The sequence below is a fragment of the Pinus tabuliformis genome, chromosome 6 (assembly GCF_031772625.1).
Source record: "Pinus tabuliformis cultivar Carrire ecotype Pingquan chromosome 6, CPIR1, whole genome shotgun sequence".
In the NCBI taxonomy this organism is placed as follows: Eukaryota; Viridiplantae; Streptophyta; class Pinopsida; order Pinales; family Pinaceae; genus Pinus; species Pinus tabuliformis.
The window spans coordinates 245,423,755-245,432,219 of NC_142292.1; positions in this window are offsets into that span (position 1 = coordinate 245,423,755).

Sequence of the window (8,465 nt, forward strand, 5' to 3'; positions counted from 1 at the left end):
ATGTCATTGTGATTTAAACTAGGAGATTTTTGCATGTATTTGTTTTGGTTGTTACTAGATCCACTCATTGAACTAGAAGAATTGCTTCTATCCATAGAAGGGATTGCCTAGATGAAAAATTGGCAACTCCACTGGGGAGCATATATACCTTTCAACCCTCCTTTTGCATTTGGCCTTTTTTATTAGTTTGGCCAACCTTTCAATTATCCTTAGTTTTGATTGCCTTTGAGTCTGTACTCTAAGTAATCGGTCATTTAGGGTATCATGTCTAGGGGTTTTCTCAAGATCTACTTGTTTTTTCTAAAATTTTCTCACCCAACACCCTTTTTATTAGACACAGTGGGGCTAAAGACGCTTATTTTTCCTAGTACAGTCACCTTGGAAATTTTCTACCCACGCTGGTCTAGTTTCTCATCCAGCACGGGTTTTGTTGTGTAAAGTAGTGCTACCATCACAAATTTTGCTATGTAAAGTAGCGTTGATGACCCTGTCAGCACGGATTTTTCTATGTAAAGTAGTGTTGATCCTTAAAATTGAGAATTTTTAGGGTTTCTACTAAAATCCTAGTGTGTCCTAATCTCTGAGGTCATCCTCTTTCTCTATGTGCATCAGATCTTGTCTGTTTTCCTTCAGTTTCTTTGTAGTATACAAAACGTTTATCCCATGCTTAAAGTGGTAAAAGTGTCATTTTGATTGAGTCTTTCATACTTTGAGCTAATTAAAATCTTTGTTTGTTGCTTGTATGAGTGGGAAAATATTGATTTTTTGTTGTTTCAGCATTATTAGTTCTTTTGAGACCATAAAGACACTGATTTTGCATTCATTTAGTTTTCATCTCATAATTTACTTTTCGTAAAGTGCATTAGATCACATTACATTGAAAAGTCATTTTTTGAGATTTATCATTGGACATAGATTACATTGTTTAGTGATTGAAAGGTAAAAGTGCATCGAGTGCATTCTCATTCATTGAAAGAAAAATTGTAATCATTTATCTTTTTGTGGTTGCATTTGGAAAATGAAAGTGGAAGATATAGTTAGGAAATATTTGTTTGTTGCATTTTTCATTGTTGCATCATTGTTTGAATCTCTTCCCATACTAGATTAGTTTTCATCGAAAGGGAAAAAATCATTTTCTCATGATATTTGCATCATAGGTGTTTAGGTGAAATCATTTTGAGCCTTAAAATCAAAACTTAATTGAAGATAAACTTAAAATTTAGCTCAATTAACCTAAGGAGAATTTGGAACTTAACACAAACATTTAGAGGTCTAGACTAGAGACGTGTTCCAACGTCATTAAATGTACGAGCTGTCATTGTTTTCTAGCATTGTATCCCAAGGGTGAAATCTCGTTCCACATACAGAAGTGTATAGGACCATTCTCCAATAATTTGGGTATACTAGAGGCACTCCGCACATGGTAAGTATATAGCAATGCTCTCATTGAATGGTTACACATTAGAAAACACTACTACAGACTGCACTCCCATGTACCATCGTGTTTATCTAAATCTACAAGAAAAAGGCTTAGTAGTGTAAGTCCCTAATGTCAGATTCTTCGGGCTTATCTTTCTTTGAGTCTCCTTCCTCAACAAAGTTAGCATGATCTCTATCTCTCTTATTATTCTTTGATTGTCGGGATAATCACTCTTGTAGTGACCCTTATTATGGCATTCATAGCATCCTATCTGGACATGTCAACTTTCTTCCTTGGACCTTTCAATTTCTTTCCTTTATGTTGAGAAATGTGGGCATTTGATACTTCTTCAGGATTGGAAACTAATGAGATCCTTAATTCTTCTTGACTGTAGGAAGTCCATAGTTCTTCAAAAGTGGGAGCTTCCTTCCAACTATTAAGACCTATAGCAAATGCACCCCAGGAGGATGGAAATCCTAATAAAGCAGTGATCACGAGTTCTTTGTCTAGAACAATTTCATCAATGGCAAAGAAATCATCCCGGTTTCTAGCTATCTTCATAAAGAAGGATGCCACAGTGTCTTCTTTATTAATCTTTGCGGTCCTTATCTCATTCTTCAAACTTGCTACTTGACCGATGTTATTAATAGTAAATAACTTTGACAAGGCTTCATACATTTCCTGAGCATGGTAGATGTTGGCTATGAATGGGACAAGGTTGTACTTATTCCTTCTACCATCAGATTCATGGATACAAATTCTAATTCCATGTATTTCACTTTGTCGACATCACTGAAATCCTCTACAGGCTTCTTTACTTTTCCTTTGACCAAGTCTAGTACCTTGTTCTTTTCAAGGATTAAGTGAATCCTCTTCTTCCAAGACTTTTAGTTAGAGGTCCCTTAAAGTTTTGTCTCTCCTTTGATTGTGTTAGACATATTCATTGAGTATATAATATTAGATTCATTTCCTGAGATAGTCCTTTTGAATGGTTCCCTAATCAAGTGCTTGAGACTGCCTTTTACTTCCTTCCTCACCAAAGCTCTGATACCATGTTAGAAAATCAGAAAGAAGGAAATATTTTCTTATTATTTATAATTACTTGTGATGTTTTTTGTTATTACAATTCTTTATATATTCTTTCCTTTAGTTCATAAATCAATTACCAAAGTAGTAGCACATAAACAATAGACACCCCATGTAGGCACTATGCCAGTGAAAAACCCCCCTCGAGGGGAAAACCCAGTCAAGAAATTATTCCTTTCAATAATATTCTTTGATATTCTTCACCCTAGACCAATACAAGACCTTCCCTCCACACCATGTCATCCTCCCAGAATTTTGACCCCTTTCCAGCAAATTTGACTAGGCAGCAACCTTCGGCAATAGAGAAACTTGGAAGACTTCAATCTCCCAATCTAGGACATGAAAGAGAGAGAGGGAGGCACCAAAATTTAGATTTTTCTTTCTCCTTAGACTTCCCCAAACTCACATTCACTTTGGCTTCCCAACAACATACTTCACATTTTTCCCAACTACTAGAGATATCAAACTTCTTGTGAGTGAGTGATGCTCCAAATGAATTCGATGTGCTTGTATTTATAGGCTCCATGTGAGGTCGAATAGGGTCCTTAGGCCGACTTGATCTTCTTCTAGGCTAACATGGTGTGGAGGATACATAAATCATATTTGACTCAATACTTAACCTTTTTACATGATTCAAAAGCCCAGTAAGGGTATCTTTAAAAGTACAATGACTCTATTGACTCAAAATAAATCCTAGAAGTCCTCAATGGGGACTTTGACCTAAAACAGGGCGACCCAAGCATGAAACCTGTGATTTAATAAGCCACAATAATAATAATAATAATAATAATAATAATAATAATAAGTCTTTTCTTTATTCTTTTGACAAGTACATTACATGATGACTCAAATACATTAAATGAAGACTGAACCTAGTTACATTTTCCAACAGTTCTAACATAAAGATCATATCAAAATGGAGATCAAGGGATCTGGATGAACTAGAGAGGGAACCTAGGAAAGAGAGTAAAGAGGAATAGCCCAGTTTGAGTGTCATGAACCAATCACAATCCTTATTCAAAATGGAAGCAAAGGTCAACATCAAACCGTATCAAGGTGAGATTGAAGTATTGAATTTCAATAATTGGTTACAACAAATAGAGGTTTATTTTAGTGTTCACTAGATAGAGGAAGAGTATAAAATTTCATTTTATCATCTGATATTAGAGGGAAATGCCTTAATCTAGTGGAAAATCCACATGGAAGCCTTGAGGTTGGAGGGAGATCCTCTAGTGATTAATTTTGAGTATTTCAAAACTCCCATAAAGTAATAGTTCTATATTATCAAATATGTAGAGGAGCATTGGATATGGTGGCATTAGTTCAGGTAGATACAGGGGCAGAGCGTACAAGAGTATACCATAGAATATAAAAATATAGCCATAATGTTGGATATCTCCCCAAAGAACCCAAACATAATCTACAAGTATCTAGGGGTCTACACAACCATCTGTGAAAGAAAGTGATGTTGTTCAAACCCATAATGATGGAAAATACTTGTATATAGGAACAATTCCTAGAGAACATAGGCCAAAAGAAAAGGAAATCAAGTGGGTTAAAGCAGAAGGAGCACCAAAATTCCTCCATGGAGGGGAATAATAAGTGGAAAGGTGGAAAATATAAAAATACAATAGTCTCAAGTCACCAATGCAAAGATCAAAACAACCATACAACCCCTATAACATTAATGGTCATACAAAGGAGAAGTGGTGGAAGTTGCATCCAAAGCTAAAACCAAAGAAATCAAAGAAAAGTGATATAGAGAAAAATATAATGGCCACAAAGTCATGTAATCAAGGAGAAAGTAGCTCGAACATGGAGGAGAAAAATTTTTGTACATCAATGAAGAATGGGATGAACCTAATTAGCCTTGAACAATAGGAAGATAAGAAAATGACCAAAATATTCCATATAAAGATACATCTCAAGAAGACACATTGATGCTCAATTCAACTCGGGATCACAAAAAAATTTCATAGCAATAGATCTAGTTAAGAAACTATGAATGGAGACTTGTGACCATCCTAGCCCATATCCATTGGGTTGGGTTAATAAGGAGTTATAAATAAAGGTAAAAACATAATGTAGGATCAAATTTGCTATTCATGATTATTTTATTGATGAAGTATATTTGGATGTAGTTCCACTTGATGTATGTGGAGTTGTATTAGGAGTTCTTATATGTACATGTAGGATACAATCTTCACGTGGAGAGCCAACTAGTATTTACTTTTCAAGAATGGAAAATCCTTCATCATCAACATGCATAAGAGCAAGTTGAATATATTGCTGGTAAGTGCCAACTAAGAAAAAAATTTGATAAGTTATATCAATGAATATGTTATATTGTTTTGAAGAGAAAATCAGTATGTAGAAGAGTCCATGAGAGCTAAGTCATAAACAACAACTGGAAGAGTTTCTATAGGTTTACAAAGGTGTGTTCCAGAAGGTTGAAGGCCTACTACCCAAGAGGTAAGTGGAGCACAAGATCCAAATATTGTAGGAATCTCCATTGCCAAATATTGGGTCGTACATGTAGTTTGTTATAGAGGAAACTAAGAAGAGGGAATAATTGCATCAACTAGTAATTAGGTTGCAATTCAACTAATTATCTCACCATGTGGGTCACCCACCATTATTGTGTCAATGAAGGACGAGACTTAGTGTATGTATATGTATTACAAGGAATTAAATAAAATTACACTTAAGTATAGGTACCCCCTGCCTAGGATAGGTGATCTGTTGGTTCAGTTGTAGTAAGCCAAGCGCTTCACCAAGATGGACTTAAAGTTTGGATATCACCAAGTTCGAATTAAAGAAGAAGATACCTGGAAGATCGCCTTCAAAACTAGGCAAGGTTTTTATGAGTGGTTAGTCATACCATTTTTCCTATGTAATGTACCAGCTACATTCAAGAGTTTAATGGATGATATACTATGCCCTTTTATATATTCATTTGTTATTTTTTATTTGGATGATATATTGGTATATAGTGAAACCTAGGAGGAGTAGAAATCACATTTGATGCATGTGCTAAAGACATCAAAGAAGAGCCAATTGTTGGAAAATACCAAGAAGTGTGAGTTTTCACATCAAAGTTTGGTGTTTTTGGGATATGTGATAGATGGGGGAGAGTTTAAGATAGATCTTTCCAAGATGGAGGCCATCATGAAGAGGTCAATGCTTGCTAATGTTTAAGATGTTAGGGGTTTCCTTGGGGAAACACAATACCTGAGAAAATTCATTGCCTTTTTTTAGTAGTAGCAACACCACTCCACACCATAACAACAAGTGGCAAGAGTTTCCAGTGGGAAAAGGGTCAATGGAGGGCCTTTGAGGAGTTAAAGAAGAAAAATAGTCAAGCACCAATTGTGGCACTACCAAACTCATAGCATCCATTTGAAGTGGATATAGATGCAAGTGGGTATGTTATGGTAGAAGTCTTGGTGTAGGGAGGAATAATTGTATGCTACCATTTTGAAGTATTTTGTGTGGTGGTTCTTAAATACCCTGTGTACACCGAGGATCTCTATGCCCTAGTACAAGATATTTAGAAGTGGAAACACTATTTCATGGGAAAGGAGATAGTAATCCAAACTAATCATCAACCACTATAATACCTACAAGCCCAAAGTAAGCTATAGTAGACCATGCATTACACATGGATGGGGTTTCCACAAAAGTTTCATCTAGTGATAATAAAGTACAAGAAGACAAGCACAAAAAATTTAACCAACATGCTTTCAAGACCACCCACATCAAAGATCACATCTTTGGAAAGCCTTTCACCCATGAAGCGTATAGAGAGGAATATAAAAATGATGAGGACTTCAAGGAGGTGCATGATGGTAAAAATAGAGTTGATTACCATATCCAAAATGAGTTACTCTATAAATTAGGTAAGTTGTGTGTTCCTAAAGGTGAGAAACTATATCTAATCATAGACGATCAAACCTCCAAGGTTGTGAGGAATTTTGGTGTAGAGAAGAGAGTGGCCAACTTATAGAGGTATGCTTACCCACTCATGATGCAAGAAGATTTAGCTAGGTTCATAAGAGGATGCCTAATTTGTTATACTAACAATGCTAGTAACAAGAAACAAGGTCTCTATCATCCCTTGCCTATACCCACTCATCCTTGAGAAAACATTAACATGGAATTTGTGGGAGGTTTACCAATAAACATAAAGGGACATGACTACCTATTCATTGTAGTTGACATGTTTAGTAAGATTTGTGTTCTCATTCCCTATAAAAATACCATCAATGGGAAATAAGTATTGAACTTTTCTTGGAAAAGTTTGGGAGAATTTTGGGAAACCAAGGAGCATTGTCGTAGAAAAAAACACAAGGTTTCTTATGACATTTTAGACTACATTATTGGAAAATGTATCAAAAAAAGCTCGTATTCACTTTGATATCAATGTAACGAAGGTTCATATATGTAGTATAATATTCAAAATATCTTAAATGTGCAAATATCCATATATAGGAAAAATAATATATTCGTATAAGAATGTAGAAATGTATAGGAAATGTGATATTAGATTGTTACAAATGAGGGTCCACTTATATACCTACGCATGTGCCCCTTCATGAATGATTATGTCCTTAGAGACATGCCTCTTCTATACTAATCGCCAATTAATCATTATTATGATTGTTATTATTATTTATATTACATTATTTTTAAATATATTATATTCATAACATTTCCTTCCTCCTTAGAACTCTTTGTCCTCAAATCTTATTGCTAGTAAGACATGTCATCTTGTTTCTTTGTCTTGTAACCTATTCACAACTTTTATAAATTTTCAAGCCCTCATCTTCAATGTTACACGATGATGGGATCCTTTGAGGGATAAACAAAATTGTAAAATTGAGAAGGAACCTAATGATCCTAAATTAATATTTTGTGGAACCTTGTGGTTACTATAAACTTGAGATGAATTGTTATCACAAGACTATATAATGGTGACATCAATATTCTTTGGAATATAAATAATGTGTTTCTGGTTTGTCTTAGGTCCCTATAATATTAGTGTAACCCCCATATTGGTATTGTTGTGGCCCATAAAATTTTGTTACTTTTATTGTTGTTCCCCATAGAATCCAACTATTATTATTGTTGTTCCCTTGCATTATTATTATTATGTGGGCCCTAATTATATTTTGACCCTTTAGACTCCTATATATACCAAGGAGATCTTATCATTTGAATCATCCAATAATTGTTCATTTATGTGATGTAAAGGATGGTTTCCCCCTCGAAGTGGCTTATGATCTAGTCATTGAGCTATGTTTTCTTGTTTTCTGTGTTATTTTGATATGGATACATAATATTTGGTATCAAAACTCTTGATCCTAGGGTTTAGCTGCTTCACATGGATCATCGTGGAATTTTCACTATAGATTTTTTTATACGAAGATTCATACCATGAAATTGATATCCTATGAAGGTGAAATCCCGATGAACATCTAGGTACAATTTCATACCTTTATTTACTACAATTTTGTAGATATGGTCTAAAGAAGTTAGGGTTTTTGCAAGCTCTAGAATTTAGTCTCGAATAGGTGTCCTAGGGAAAAGCGTTATAACTTCCTCTTAGAGGATTGGAATTGAATTTTACAAAAAGTGACTGAAATTTCACGGACTGTAGTTTCTTGGGTACTAATATCAAGGATGAAGGTTAAAACAGTGGCATGTGGCATCCCATACAAGTTTGATGTACTAAACTAGTCCATGATTAGGTCATCGTGGGATAATTGGCATAACTTTATATTGAAGAATCTAATCTTGGTATAATTAGCGTGGTTGGAAAGAATACATAGAGGGATACCACAAGACATAATTTTATATCTTGGAAGGTGAAAATAATAGAGTTATGATAGTTTCAAGGTCAGCCTTATTAACAAGATTAGAATCAAGCTTTAGAAGTTGTGTATTTTTAAATTTTCAT